General features: G+C 34.0%; 1 long non-coding RNA gene across 1 annotated transcript in view; it reads right to left on the bottom strand.

Moving 5' to 3' along the window:
* Positions 1-422: 422 nt before the first annotated feature.
* The window catches only part of LOC110216758 (uncharacterized), a 104,128-nt gene continuing 89,342 nt past the window's right edge, over positions 423-15,208 (bottom strand). Inside the window, exons 3-5 of the long non-coding RNA XR_013487493.1 lie at positions 6,395-6,473; positions 4,967-5,071; positions 423-580 (exon numbers count right to left, since the gene is read on the bottom strand). This is a non-coding gene — a long non-coding RNA (uncharacterized LOC110216758). The remainder of the gene's footprint in view (positions 581-4,966; positions 5,072-6,394; positions 6,474-15,208) is intronic.

Raw genomic sequence — 15,208 nt, 5'->3', positions numbered from 1 at the left:
ACATATATGTATCTATATATAGATCTAGCTATATATACATATATAGCTCTCTCTATATATATGTATACACACACACACACACACACACACACACATATATATATATATATATATATATATATATATATATATATATATATATGTCTCAACCCTCAACTTATAGCTATGGTATAGCTATACATATATATATATATGTGTGTGTGTGTGTGTGTGTGTGTGTGTATACACATATACATATATATATATATTTGTATGTAGATATAGATATAGATATAGATATAGATATAGATATAGATATAGATATAGATATAGATATAGATATAGATATAGATATAGATATAGATATAGATATAGATCTCCACATACACACACATTTACATACAAAGTTTTTTTCCGAAGGATTAATAATAAGCATGTCTGTACTTTCTTCTCCTTTCTTTCTTTGTTTCTTTCTTTCTTCTTCCTTTCCTTTCCTTTCTTCTTCTTCTTCTTCTTCTTCTTCTTCTTCTTCTTCTTCTTTGAATTGATCTTCTTATTCATCTTCATCTGTGTCTTTCCATAAATTGCTAGCAATGAATCACTATAAAAGTGGAACAGAATAACTCAAAATGAGTTAAATTCTTCAACAGTAAAAATTTTATTTTGAATTTGAAGGACTACTTATAAGATACATTCTAGAAAGAATCTTTACTTAATTTGAACTTAAATATATCTAATTCCCCCTTTTCAGTCTGAGATTCTATGAATCTGTGGTGTAAATGGGTAAGATTTTTAAATTGAAATCTACTTGGATATTTTAAGATCAAACAGTATAGGCAAAAAATAAGGCAAAAAAAATCTTCCCATGTGAAAGGAATGACCAAAATCAATACAGACATAAAAACTATAAAGGAGTCATTGTGATCTAGAGGAAAGAGCTGAATTTGGAAAAAATATATATTTCATATGTATATTATATACAAATATAATATATTATATATGCATATATATGTACATATATATTACTGAATTTAAAAAAATAAAATTTATTTAAAAGTACAGAAAATCAAGAATATCAAAGGAACTAATGGGAAAAAATGTGAAGGAAGAAGGTTAACCAGAACTAGATCTTAAACTATATTATAATGCAGTGATTATCAAAACTACTTGGTACTGGCTTTAAAAAAATTGAAAGGTAGCTCTGTGTAACAGAGTAGACATACAATTTACAGCATCAAATAAATATAGCAACCTTATATTTGATGAGTGTAAAGAAAGTTTTGGGTGATAAAAATTCGTTATTTGGTAAAAAAAAAATTGGAAAACTGGAGAGAAGTCTGGCAGAAATTTGGCATAGGTCAGTATCTTATATCATTTACCAAAATAAGATCAAAATGGATACCTGACATTGAGAAAAAAAGAAATATTACAATAAAAATTGAAGGACATGGAACATATTACCTATCATACTTATGCATAGGTGAACTATTTATGAATAAACAAGAGATAGAGAGCAGTGTAGAGTATAAATTGGGTAATTTCAATTATACTGTATTAAAGGGGTTTGGACAAATAAAACAAATGTGACCAAGATCAGAAGAAATCAGAAAATTGGCAAAAAAAAATAATAATTTAGACAGATTCTCTGATAAGGGTCTCATATAAAATATATATATAAAATTCTGTCAAATCTATAAGAATATGTGTCATTCCACATTTGATAAATGGTCAAAGGGTATAAACAAGCAGTTTTCTGATGATGAAATCAAAACCATTTATAATCATATGAAAAATTGCTCTAAATCATTATTGATTAGAGAAATGCAAATTAAAACAACTTTGAGATATTTTACACCTATCAGATTGGCTAAAATGATTGAAGGGGAATGTGACAAATGTTGGAGGGGATGTGGAAAAATTGGAACACTAATTCACTGTTGGTGGAACTGTGAAGTGACTCAACCATGTTGGGAGAGCAATCTGGAATTATGCTAAAAGAGTTATAAAACTGACTATAACCTTTGATCTAACAATACCACTACAGGTATGTTTCCCGGTATGATTAAGGAAAAAGTAAAAGAACTCTGTGTTCTAAAATGTTTATAGTAGCTCTCTTTGTGGTGGCAAAGAAGTGGAAATTGCAGGGATTCAGATCAATTGAGGAATGGCTGAACAAGTTGTGGTATATGATTGTGATAGAATACTACTATGCTATAAAAGTGATGAGCTCGAAAATCTTTTAAAAAATGTATAGACTTGCATGAAATAATGAAAAGTCAAATAAGCAGAACCAAGACAACACTGTATATAGTAACAGAAATATTGGTTTAAGAACAACTTTCAGTGACCAAGTCATTTTGACGATTATAAATACTTAAATTAATTACAATGGACATATAAAGGCAGACACTATCTGCAAACTAGAGAAAGAACTGCTAAATAGAAGTATGTATAGAATATTTTTACACACATTCATGCAAGCTTATGTGTGTATATATGTGTTAATATATGTATATACATAGATGCATCATACATACATATATAAATACACATGTGTGTCTAAATGGCAGCCATCTCTAGGGCAGGCACAGGGGGAAGGAAAAAAAAGGAAAAAGAAATGAAAGTTATATGACAACTTTATTGCGTATTTAAAAGAATAGCAAGTTATACATAATAGATTTGCAATTTCATGCAATCATCTTTTTCCTATTCAACTGTTATAAAAAGGCTTGCTTTATTGGAGTTCAAAATAAAATAACTATATTTTTAAAAGATATGGTTTACTGGGTATGTCTATTTGGGGGAATTGTTTATTCTACTCATAGTTTATACAAACATTTATTATAAATTGCCTCGTGCATCAGCAAAGAGTTGTTTTTATAAGGATATCTTTCAAGTTTCATGATATTGTTAAGTGCTCACCATGTCCAATACTTTTAACTTTTTCTTCACAACGAAAACATTCGTGATAATGACTCATGATGCTTTTGAGTAAAATATCAGCCTCTGAATTCTTTCATTTCATTTCTTTCTAAGCCTTCTCTTGGATTATTTATTCTCTCTCTATATGCCGTATAATAATTCTCTTTCTATGCTTTCTCAAACTTCTTTAGTTCCCACAAGTTTATTTATCATTGGGAGATGACCTAGAAAAAAAACTCCAAATATCTAGCTTTAGTCCCTTTCCTGAGCTCCAGCTACTCATCTCCAACTACCTACTGGATTTGCCAAATTGGACATATCAAAACATCATATCCAAAATCAAATTCATTATCTTTATCAAAAAACTTACCCACCACTTCTAAACACCCTTATTTCTATTGAAAGTGAGATTCAACCTTTCAACATCCCAGGTCCTAAACTTCAGATTTGCCCTTGACTCACTGCTTTCCCTTAACTCATATGTCAAATCAGTTAGCTACTTCTTTCATTTGTATCTCCACAATCTCTCTCATATTTGTCTCCTTTACTAACAAACACTAGTACTATGGCTGATGACATCCCTTGTCTTCTGTATTATTGTAATAGCTTCCTGACTGGTCTCCCTGCATCATGTTATTCCTCTTCAATCTCTTTTCCAACAAGCTAGTAAAATGATTTTACAAAAGTACAAATGTTTCTGTTCACTCTTCTACTAAATAAAATCAAATGGTTACCTGTTACCACTAGGATGAATCATAAATTACTTTATTTAGCATTCAACCTCTTTACAATCTGGCCCCAACTTATTTTTCAACCTTATTAAATATTACTGTACGTTATACTTAAGCATATATAATCTCTTCACACTCTGTAGGCCTGCCAAATAAACCTTCTAGCTGTAACACTCCGTCTCCCATCTCCATATAATTTCCAGTCTGTTTCACCAGTGCCTAGAATTCATTCCTTCTTCTTACTGTAGAATACCTTATATCTTTTAAAGCAATGCACAAGGGCAACCTTTTACATGAACTCTTTTCCAATCCAATTAGAAGCTCCTGTTTTCATGCATCCTCCATTATCTTGTATTTATTTTAATATGACTTTTCATATACATATAATTTCTCCCCATAATAAGCTCCTTGAGGGCAGGAATAAATGTTTTTCTTTTGTATCCCCATGGACTATAACAGTGTCATTTGTTAAGAAATATGTATTGATTGCTTGATTTCTTTGTTAATATCCTTTCCTTTTCATTGAAGTCAACAGGAAGTCAACCAAATGATGACTAAATTTGGATGATCTTTTGAGTATTTCATAGAATTTACTTGCTTTATCCTTACTGATTTATATTGGCAATAAAATATAATTATCTTCATGTCATGCTTCTTGCTGATGTTTATGAAAAAAACAATTATTTGAAATCACCAAATATCCTAAAAATATTTTTATTTTTTTTTCTTTTTTGTGTTCAGGATAAAACCAGTCTCTTTTTGTAATTTCTTCAATGAAATCTTATGATCTATTTGTCCATTTAGCTGGAATTTCTTTATATCTTCTGGTTGCACTTATAGCAAAAATTACAATATGGACTTTGTTTAGAAGCTCAGTGGTTATAAGTTAATAAAAGAATAAAACAATGAAAAAAGCATTTATTAAGCATTTTCTATATGCCAAGTGCTGTGCTAAGCCCTGGAGATACAAAAAGGAAATGCTAAAAAGTTCCTCCTCTCAGGAAACTTATACTGTTTTTGGAATAGGCAACATATAAAAGAAAGTTCAATATTAAGGTGTTTAGTAACACCCACAAGTCCTAAGAATGCAGTGGAAAGCAAATCTCAAGGCCTAGGTGTCCAGGTTACAACATTTGATCAGACAATAGAGCCTACGGTCTGTAGATTGTAGTAGAGGTCAGGAAGAATTTAAAAACTAAAGGAACTTAGGAGGAAGTATCAGTATAGTTGGTAAGGTCTGGTGGTTATCTACCTGGTCTGAAAAAATAGAATTAGTGATTCCCATCTCATCTAAGCTGTGTAAGTATTAAGTAGACTTGAAAGGTTTTGTTTACCTCAGTTTCAGGAGTGAATGAAGGGCTAAGGAAGTTAAGAGAGTATCCTCCTGGGCTGACATGACGTCCTGTTGCACAGCCATCACAGATAGGTTCTAAGGTGTCCTAATGGAAGAGGAGAGGAGGAAAAGGGAGAACAGGAGTAAAAGGGCATTGTTATTGATAACCATTCATAGAGAAAGATCAAAGGATTTTAGAGTTAGAAGACATCTCAAAGGGTATCATATTTAATCCCTACCTAAAAGCTCAGTGGTTATAAGTTAATAAAAGAATAAAACAATGAAAAAAGCATTTATTAAGCATTTAATAACCTGGTATTCTTCAATATTTTGTTTGAGGTCTTCTAGTAAAAGAAAAAAACACTACATCCTAAAATGATCCATTCTATTTTTTTGGATAGTTATAACTATTAATTGTGATTATTATACTTTTTTCAAATTATTAGGAAACTTCTTTCCCTAAAATCTTGTAATTTTCTTGCTTTCCTCCTGTTAATTATTTCCAATATACCCTGTATGTAGCTTCTTTTTATATAGTTTTATACTATATATGCTATGTACTTTTATGTACTTCCTTGTTTGTTGTCCTTCCCATTATATGGTGAGCTCCTTAAGGGCAGGGACTTTCTTTTGCATTTTTTTCTATCCTTGGTGCTTAGTAGTTCCTGGCATATAGTAGATACTTAATAAAAGTTTATTGATTTATTAATTGGTTTATTTTGTACATCAAGTTTAAAGTTGCCTTTTTTCATCTTCTATTCATTGCCCATAGTTCTGCCCTCTAGAGACAAACTAAACAAGTCCGACCTTTTTTTTCCCCAAAATAAGAGCCCTTCATTTACAGTTATTGTGAGTCATTCCCTTCTTTTCAATTTTTGTCTTTTGTACACTTACCATTACAAATTCCTTCACCTGATCCATATGTATCTTATACCTGAAACACTTTATCATTCTGGTTGTCCTCTTTGTAATATCTCCAAATTATCAAAGTATTTCCTAAACGGTGGCACCAAGGCTGAACAAATATCCCAGATGTGATCTAAGAAGAAATTCAATATCTCTGTAACCTGTAGGCTATGGCTTTTTCACTGTAGCCCAATATTGACTAACTTTTTTGGCTGCGGTATATATATTATATATTTATATGAAGCTTTTTGCCCTCTGTCTTTGTAATTATGGCTTTGGTTTTATATTACATTTGGTTTTTACATTACATTCATTTCTGAATATAACACCTCCCCCCCCCAAAAAAAAAAACCAGAAGCGTACTCAGTAAACCATTGCTACTGCATCCTAGGCCAACAATGGTTGTCTTGATGTTTGTCACATCATTGGACTTCAATGACTATAGAGGAGTGAGGCTGACAACTTTGGACAGCTCTACCTCACTTACATTAAATCCAATTCATGCCATAAGTCAAGATATTACCTTCATGATATTATTGGTCCTCTTCAAGAAGAAAGGAAGAATAGCAACAACAACTTACAATTTACACAAGCTGTTGTTTCTGAAGAAAAGAGAAATAAATGAAAATAAAAATTCTAACAGCACTATTGTTTAAATGAATTTAACAAAGGTTAAACTGTTGTATATAAGAAATGATACAGAGACATTATTAAAGACACATGGGCCTGGAAAAGGAGATGATCTCGTGGTAAGAGATAAACATCCCAAGAGTTGAACTAATGCTTATGAAATATTAAAAGACATAGGAGAAAGTGCTTACTACAGTGCCTGGAACATAGTAGATTCTACATAAATGCTAGTTATCCTTATTATTCTTATTATATGAATGACCGTTTTAAGTTATTTTACTATATTTACATTATTTTACTATAATGGTTACATGGAAAATTATTATGTGCATAAGTCACTGGAGTTATGAGACCATTGATTCTTCAAAGCTTATATATTGAAATATCAAATTTGGAAATTTGGCTTATGTACAATTATAGAAACACATAGACATGTTATATGATGCTAGGCTTTTCAAAGTACTTTTACCAGAATCCTTGAGGTGGGAGAAACCTCAGAAATTAGGTAGTGTATTGTCTGTTCTTATTACTTCACCTTAATAGTATTTCTAATAAATGGTTACTCAGCCTTGGGTTAAATACCTGCAATGAAGAAGTTCACTGAATTTTTTGAAAGCTTGTTGTTTATACTTTTAGACTTCAAGGGAAAGAAGAAACAGTCTTTGTGAAGCACATCACAAATATTATTTTATTCTCATAACTCTGAAAGCAAACTATTATTATTATCCCCATTTTACAAAGGAGGAAACAGAGACAGAAAGCAGTAAAATCACTTGCCCAGGGTCACAAACCTGGTAAGTGTCTAAGGCTAGATTTGGACTCAAGTCTTCCTGACTCCAAATCCAGGGCTCTATCCACTGTACCAACTTGCTACCTCTAAAATCTAAACTCTGTTCACCATGGCAAGCTGTTAAATATTTGAAAACTCCTATAATGCCTCCTGTATAGGTAAAATGAGATTTTGGAGACCCTTAAATGTAAGGCTAAGATGCCCTTTCACTCACATCCCCCCAAACCTTATCTTAAGATTTCCAGAAAAAGAAGTGCAGTTCCTCATCACAGAGGGGTGTTAGCTCTTGCTGTAGGCATTAGGGAGATACTGCCGGTTTTGAAGAGAAGCGATATGATGAAAACAATGTTTTAGAAAAATTGCCCTGGCAGCAGTGAGCGGGATATATTGAAGGAGGGAGAAATTAAAGTCTGAGAGACAAATGAGGAGACTATTTCAGTCATATAGAAGATAAGACTCTAGGCTAGTGCGGTGGAAATGGAACAGAGAGGAAGAAGCAACTCAGAAAGACATTTGAAAGAAGAAATGACAGGCCTCAGTGCCTTACTGGATATAGTAGATGATGGAAAGGAAAGAATCACAGGTTACTTCAAGGTTTACTGTCTCTGGGAAGTTATAAAGAGTGTATCACTGACAGGAGAAGGAAAGTAGAGAAGGGGAGGCAGATTACAGGAAAGAGTGTCATAAATTCAGTTTTGGACATGCTGAATTTTATATTATGGTGGAACAGCTAAGTAGGAATGCCCATTGGCCATCTGATGATACAAGTCTGAAAGGGAAAAAAAGACTTAGGAAATATGTATACCAAGTTGATTGTTGAAGTCAAGAGAATGTATGAGCCCCTTCTCAATCTCTTTCTAGAAGGGAGAAGAGTATAAATCATGAGTAACAAATAATGGATGAATGACTTCATGAAGTTTACAGAGGGAAGAGAGGCTGATGAATAAAACTGGGGAAAGATCACACTAAGGAAGTACATAGAAAATCTTGTTGTTAAGTTAGTGTCCTTAACGATTATTTGAGAACCTTGTCATTAGCCCTCTCCCTATTTACCTTAGCTTGAAATACCAAAAATATATTTAGATATAGGTACATAAAATGCTACAAAGTACATAAAGATGCATCTAAAGTATATATGTGGATATACATGCATGCATTGTGCACATATATAAATACATTTCTACACATGCACGTACGCATGTATATATTTTGTGTATATGCATACACATACACAGATGCATACATCTGTGTATATAATGGGACTAAATTAACATGATGCAAATTTAAGGCAAAGTTCCTGATGGTGAGAGCAATGGAAAAAAAGTAATAGTATGTCATAGTAGATAATGTGTTCCCTCTACTAGAGATCTTAAAGTGAAGCTTCATCAGGAATATAATAAAGGTCTCTTCATTTCTCACTAGACTGCAATGCAGACACCTCCACCATGCCTCAGAAGACTCTATACCTTGAGAGATCCCTTCAGCACAGTATTCCAGATCTTGGAAGAACCCTCCCTCTGATTGGATGGCTCTTTCTAGAACTTCCATTTAAATAGAGTGCACAGGCCAGTCACCTCTTCATTTCTCAGCAAGTTCTCACCAGATTCTTCCATCATTCTCCAGGACTAGTTAACTTCCTTCCCTCTCCCTTTTATCTCAGTGTCCTTTTATGGGCTATCTTTCCTCAAAAGGTAAGTAAGCATCTTGAGAATAGGGACCATTTTTGGTTTTGCTTATATTTTTATTGCCAGGGCTTACTTGCCTGGTACATAGAAAGCTTTAATAAGTGTTTATTGACTGACAGGATGTAGTTTTGGTCATAGATGGTTTGAAACAGATAGCCTCTAAGATCCCTTCTAGGTGAGACTCAAAGAAAGTCAGGAAAACCAAGAGGCAAAGGTGAGGAGGAAGACAATTCTAGCTGTAGAGATAGGAGCACACAATGAAAATACCAAGAATTGTGAGATGGAGTGTCACATGTGAGAAAGAGCAAGGAGGCCATTGTCATAAGATCACAGAGTATATGGGTTAGCATAAGATAGAAGAAGAGCTAGGTAGAAAGATCAGATTATCAAAGGGATTTAAAAGCCAAGCAAAGGATTTTATAGTTGATCCTGAAGTTAATAGACAGAAGATGACATTGTGAGACTTAAGTTTTAAGATCAATTTGAAAGATAGTTCAGGACTGACTAGAGTTCAGTAAGACTTGAAGCAAGAAATCCAAACAGAAGACTGATGTCCAAGAGTAGTGGCAATATCAAAGGAGAAAAAAAGGATTATATAGGAAAGATATTTGGAGGGTAGAACTGGCTGGACCTGGCAACGGTTTGGATATGGGAGAGTCTGAGAGAGAGAATTCAAGGATGACTCCATGATTGTGAGACTGAGAACTGGGAGAGTCACTGGCTTCCACAATAATACAAAAGGGAGAAATGGAAGATTTGTGAGGGAAAGATAGGTATTCCAAGTTAGGACATGTTCATCAAAGGAGACTGATGAGGGTTTACATTTAAAGGAGGAAAATAATTAGATAGCAAGTGTCATGAAAACCTGAGGAAAAGAGAGTATCAAAGAGAAGGTAATCTGCAGCGTCAAAGGCTGCTGAGAAGTCAAGGAGGTTGATGACTGACAAAAGGCCTTTAGACTTGGAAAATAGAGGTTATTGGTAATTTTCAACAGAGAAGTTTAATTTGAATAATAAACTCAGAAATCAGACTGTAAGAGATTTCAGAAGAAAATGAAATGAATGGAACTGGAGGTACTGATTGTGGATGGCCTCGTGGATTTAAGCTATTAAAATGAAGATAGATATAAGACAATGGCTACTAGGAGTAGATGGATCAAGTGAAGATTTTTTAGGGTTTTTGTTTTTGGGGGGAGGAATTTGGACATGTTTATAGGCAGTCAGTAGATAGGAATTGATTGAAGATCAGAGTAAGAGGGAAGACATGATATGGAGGCCAATCTATTAGAAAAAGCTGGATGAAATAGTACCACTTGTGTATATAGGGAGGTTTGTCTTGGCAAGGAGAAGAGCCAGCCCTTCATGTGAGATGGGAATGGAGGAGATAATGCAGGAAGGTGTCTGAATGATGTGAGATGAGGAGGGGGGGGGAATAGAACTCTCAGTGAATGGCCTCAATTTATTCAGGTTTTTGGCTGAGAATGGGGAGGTGGAAGCTATTTGAGATTTAAGGAGAAATATAACAGTTTGGAAAACCTACCGTGGTAAGTAGGATAGTGATCTATTTCTGAACTTCTTATCTCCTTCAGAATTTTAATGAGGATTATGTTTTAGGAGTCATACTTCCTGTAAAGTTCCATCTCATAAAGTCTGAAATAATTATAGTATCAAGTTTGCATCCTCATTTTACAATCTTTAGCTTTTTTGTGGGCTCCTTTTTCAGATGTTCATCTTCTATCAATTACTGCACACTTCTATTGGTATTCTTGTTTAAAATGCAGAGAATCTGCAGCCTCAAGGCCACATGTGGCCCTCTAGGTCCTTAAGTATAGTTCTTTGATTAAAACCAAACGTCACAGAACAAATCCCCTTAATAAAAATATTTGTTCTATAAAACTCAGACTCAGTCAAAAGGTCACACCTGGCATACACATTTAGGTGGTGGTGTTGGTGGCTGAAGTTCAAAAAACTTTTCAATAATTTCTAAGATTTCAGGTAAATATATTCTTCCTGGACCTTGTTAAATATGATCTCCTTCTCACCACAATGATGTTTTGTTGTTTTGTTTTGTTTTTAATTAGAACCCATGATCCTGGAATAGTAATCTCATTCTCTGAGATTCTATCTTCTTAATCAGATTTTCACTTCCTAGATCTGTCTTTCTCTTCTTAAGCCCAAGTCACGCCTTGTCCTCACACTTGTTCACTGTTAATGTTTTACCTCTGAAATAACATTCTATTTTCACTCTATGTATCTTAAATGTCATATATATTATTTTTGTATGCATATATGTATATATTTGGGTGTGTGTGTACGTGTGTGTGTGTGTGTGTGTGTGTGTGTCTTATATGCCATTATTTGCATGTTTTCTCCCTCATCAGAATGTGAGTTTCTTGAGAATAGGGGTTGTGTTTTTGCTTTCTTGGTGCCTCCTATATTTAAGACAATGTCTGGTACATACTTAGTAAAGGCTAAATAAATATTTGTCTATTGACTGACTAGCTAACAGATCGAACCCATTGCTTACAGTTGGATACAATGATGAAAATATCCCCTATGATGCTACAGTTCCTTTCCAAAAATGCCAGGATCTTTAGCAGTGCTTTCTAGCTTCCTTCTGGAATATCATTCATTCCTATATTAATTATTAAATCTAAAAATAGTCACACATTTTCACAGATTCAGATAAATTTTATGTCACATCCTAAATATATGTTGTGGTAGGATCAGTATACTAAATCCTTCCTCAGGTAAGACAAGTTGTTATTTCTTTAAAAGCTATTGAAACCATTCTTGAGAGTTGATGGACTTTTTATCAAGAAGTAAGTTGTATGTTTCATCTTCTATATATATATTTGAAAAATGAGGCCTATATCAGAGACTTTTTGTAAAGATGTTTAATATCACTTCCTTATCTATGGCATTTTTTAGCAAATGTAGTTTCCCTGATAACCTCTTTTAATTGGATTTATTTTTGCTTTTGCTTTATCTGAGATCATGATTGCTACTCCTGCTTTTTTTGGTTCAGTTGAAGCATGTTAAATTCTGCTCTAACCTTTCATTTTAACTCTGTCTGTGTGTCTTTCTGTTTCAAATGTTTCTCAAAACCAACATATTTTTGAATTCTGGTTTCTAATCCATTGTGCTATTTGCTTTCTTTTTACAATTGAGCTCATCTTATTCACATTCACTGTTATGATTTCTAACTGTATATTTCCCTCCATCCCATTATTTTCTGTTTCTTCCTCTCTCACACTTTCTATGCTGTCCCCACCCAAAAGTCTACTTTGCTTCTAACTTAATCTGTCATCCCCTTAATGATTCCCCTTTCTCTCCTATTTCACTATTGAATAAGTTACATTTCAATACACAACTGAATGTATGTGTGTATCCATTTTCCATTCCATTATGAAAGTTCTTTTTTGTGCACCTGTTTTATATGAGAAAAATTTCCCCTTTCTACCTCTACTCTCCCTCTTCTCCCAATGCAGCCCTCTTGTATCTCTTTTATTTTTTTGAGACTATTCTGACATAATCACCTCACAACCATTCCTCTGTGTAAATTACTTATTATTGCCCTAATAATGATAAAGTTCTTAGGAGTAACAGATATATCTTCCCATATGTGAATGAAAACAGTTTAACTTTAGTGAGTCCCTTATACTTACTCTTTCATATATAACTTTTTATGCTTTTCTTCAGTCTTTTGTTTAAATGTCAGTTTTTATTTTTATTTGTATTCATAAGCTCTGGTCTTTTCATCAGGAATGCTTGAAAGTCCTCTATTTCATTAAATATCCTTTTTCTCTACAAAGGATAACAGTTTTGCTGGGTAGGTGATTCTGAGACATACTGCTAGCTCCTTTGCCTTTCAGAATATAAAATTCTCTGCCTTCCACTCCTTTAACATGTAAAACATTAAATCTTGCATGCTCCTGATCATAACTCCACAACATTTAAATTCTTTCTTTCTGGCTGCTTGAAGTACTTTCTATTTGACCTGGGAGCTCTGGAATTTGGCTACAATATCCCTGGGAGTTTTCATTTTGGGACCTCTTTCAAAAGGTGATCACAGGATTCTTTCAATTTTTATTTTACCCTATGGATCTAAGACAACAGGGCAGTTTTCCTTGATGATTTCTTGAACTATGATATCTAGGCTGTTTCTTTGATTGTGGCTGTCACATAACCTAATAATTCTTAAATTATCTCTCTTCAATCTATTTTGCAGGTCAATTATGTTTCCAATGAAATATTTCACATTTTCTACTATTTGTTTTCCATTCTTTTAACTTTGTTTTATTGTTTATTTATGTCTCATGGGGTCATTAACTTCCACTTGCCCACTTCTAATTTTTAAGGAATTATTTTCTTCAATAACATCTTGTACCTCTTTTTCCACTTGGCCCATTCTGATTTTTAATGAGTTCTTTTCTTTGGTGAATTTCTGTACTCCCTTCTCCATTTGGCCTATTTTGTTTTTTAAGGTATTATTTTCTTCAGTATTTTCGTGTCTCTTTTACCAAGCTATTAAGTTTTTTTGTCATAATTTTCTTGGATTACTCTAATTTATTTTCCTAACTTTTCCTCTGCTACTTTTAAGTTTTTTTAAAAAAATTTCTAGAAATTCTTGTTGGGCTTGGGTTCAATTAACAATTTACTTTGAGTCATTTTTGGCAGCTGTTTTCACACTTTTGTCTTCTTCTTTGTTTATGTTTTAGTCTTCCCTTCCCCATAGTAACTTTTTATGATCAAATTATTTGCTTATTTCACAGCCTATTTTTTTTTTACTTTGAACTTTGTGTTAAGGGTAGACTCTGTTCACCTGGAGTTGGGGAGGCACTCTCCCAAGTTTCAAGCTTTATCATGCCACTGTTTTCAGAGCTAGCTCTGGGGGTCTGAAAGTTCTTGGTGTTTGTAAGGTTTGCTTTTTTTTTTTTATCCTGGCAGAGGTATCATCACTGCTGTACTGCTCTGCATTCTGGTCTTTACCAAGGAAGAGCTCCTAGTTCCCCGCATGACCATGCACTAGTGTTCTTTGATTTAGTACTATGGCCAGGGCCCCCTGTCCATTGTGACTGATTAACAGTGTTCCTCTACCCTGAAACTGTGACCCAAAACTTTGAGCCATACAGTTGCCAATTAACACAAGCTGTTTCTAGTTCCATCAAAGGGTCCCCTTAATCTCTTTTCGAGCAGTTATCCAACTCTCTTACTATGTCTGAGATGAGAGCTCCTGATACTGCTACTGTGGCCACTCTTCCCATTGCCATGTGTTTAAACTATGAATAGACCTCCACCCTACTCTTACAGACTTTTCATACTGAAATCTTTGGTTTTCTTAGGCTAAAAAAATATTTCATCCCAACTTTTTTATTGGCTCCACCACTCCAAAATTTGATTTGAGGCATTATTTAAAGTTGTTTGAAGGGAAATATTGGGACAGTTCAGCTCAATGACTTCCCTTGATCATCCCTGGCATCATCATAATAGCTCTTTTTAAAAATTTTTGTATTTACTCAATCTTCCCAATTTACTTCCAGAACTTGTAGAAAGTACAGGCTCTTTGTACTTCTTGTGGACCTGTCCCATGGCCCTGGCTATTTTTTCTAAGGTCCTATCATTTTATTCTCCGCTATGAGCCAAGATCTGAGTCTATGCTTCTTTTCTTAGAGGGACAGCACTGTGACTTACTTCTAAACAGAGGATTGAATCCTATATCCTCTTTCAGGGTCAAACAACAATGATGTGAAACTGTTGTTAACTGGGGGTCTGAGTCCATTTTTTTCTCTATGAGTTAGGGAAATAGTCCTGTGGCCTGCTCCAAGCAGAAGCCTTTGCTTCAATCCCCTGTTCTGAGTCAGGGGATAAGCCTGCAATCATTCTTTAAAGCTCAGAGTATCAATTGCAGCCCTTTTCTTAACCCAGGCGTTGAATCTGAAATCCATTCTCTTGGGTAAGAGAAATATCTCTGTAACCTTAGGTCTAGGTCTATGATCCTGGTTCACCCTCTCTCCTAATTTCCTGCTTTTGCCACTTGCCTGGCAGTTGAATTTATGACCTTGGGCTGGAAAAGAGAACCACTGGGTTATCCCAGTGGATTTCTTAATAACCACTTGGGCACTCTTCTTAGTCATTTCTTGGAGTAGGTTGCATTATTTGTTCTTACTCTATCTTGGCTGGTTCCCTATCCCAAATTTTTGACACAGATGATGATTCTCTTCTGTTTCTTT

This window comes from Phascolarctos cinereus, unplaced genomic scaffold (genome assembly GCF_003287225.1).
Source record: "Phascolarctos cinereus isolate Bilbo 61053 unplaced genomic scaffold, phaCin_HiC Scaffold_5;HRSCAF=322, whole genome shotgun sequence".
Taxonomy (NCBI): domain Eukaryota; kingdom Metazoa; phylum Chordata; class Mammalia; order Diprotodontia; family Phascolarctidae; genus Phascolarctos; species Phascolarctos cinereus.
This window is presented reverse-complemented; position numbering and strand designations above follow the sequence as displayed.